At 40.8% G+C, this 858-nt stretch overlaps 1 pseudogene; it reads left to right on the forward strand.

Moving 5' to 3' along the window:
- Positions 1–470: 470 nt before the first annotated feature.
- Positions 471–596, forward strand: LOC145293554 (U2 spliceosomal RNA; annotated as a pseudogene).
- The last annotated feature ends 262 nt before the right edge of the window (positions 597–858 follow it).

Consider the following 858-nt stretch of genomic DNA (forward strand, 5'->3'; position numbering starts at 1 on the left):
TTAGCTTTTTACGCTTTTCTTGTCCTTTTGGCCAAGATCAAAGTATAGTATCTGCTCCGGCAGATACTGCAAGCAAAGACCATATGTGGGGGAAACCCCACATATAAGAGCTTGGTCAATGTAGGGGCAACCCTTCATACCAATTGTCACTATCCAGCTCCCCTACTCCACGAGGAGTTGGTCCCCATTTCCCCTTCTCTCCTCACTTTAAAAATCGGCCTTGTGCCTAATTTGCTCAGTGGGGGAGCAAATAATTACCTCAAAGTGTAGTATCTGCTCCGGCAGATACTTCAAACAAAGACTATATGTGGGGGCAACCCCACATATAAGACCTTGGTCAATGTAGGGGCAACCTTCATACCAATTGTCACTATCCAGCTCCCCTACTCCCCAGGGAGTTGGTCCCCATTTTCCCCTTCACTCCTCACATTAAAAATCGGCCTTGTGCCTAATTTGCTTTGTGGGGGAGCAGCTTTTCTTGGCCTTTTGGCGAAGATCAAAGTGTAGTATCTGTCCTTAATACATGCTGTACTTATTGTGATATAAAGTGGGGGATCACTTTTCTGTATTAATTTAATGTAAAATGATCACCCAATTTATAACCAGTCAGTCTCAAAGCCATTCAAGTCATTCTCCAGATCATTCAAGTTGTTTTTGAAGGATTCCAGTTATTTTTTAAGCATTCAAGTCATTCTTAAGGTCAGTCAATTCATCCTTAAGTTCATTAAAGTCATTCTAAGTCATTTACTTTTTATTTATTTAAGTCATTTCATCCCATTTTTCGCTCATTTTAATTTATCTAATGGCTATCGGCCTTGTTTCCTCAGGTCTCCAGTATTTTCCGTAAAATTCAGGTGT

Source organism: Euprymna scolopes, chromosome 14 (genome assembly GCF_053919585.1).
Source record: "Euprymna scolopes isolate OS-2025 chromosome 14, ASM5391958v1, whole genome shotgun sequence".
In the NCBI taxonomy this organism is placed as follows: Eukaryota; Metazoa; Mollusca; class Cephalopoda; order Sepiida; family Sepiolidae; genus Euprymna; species Euprymna scolopes.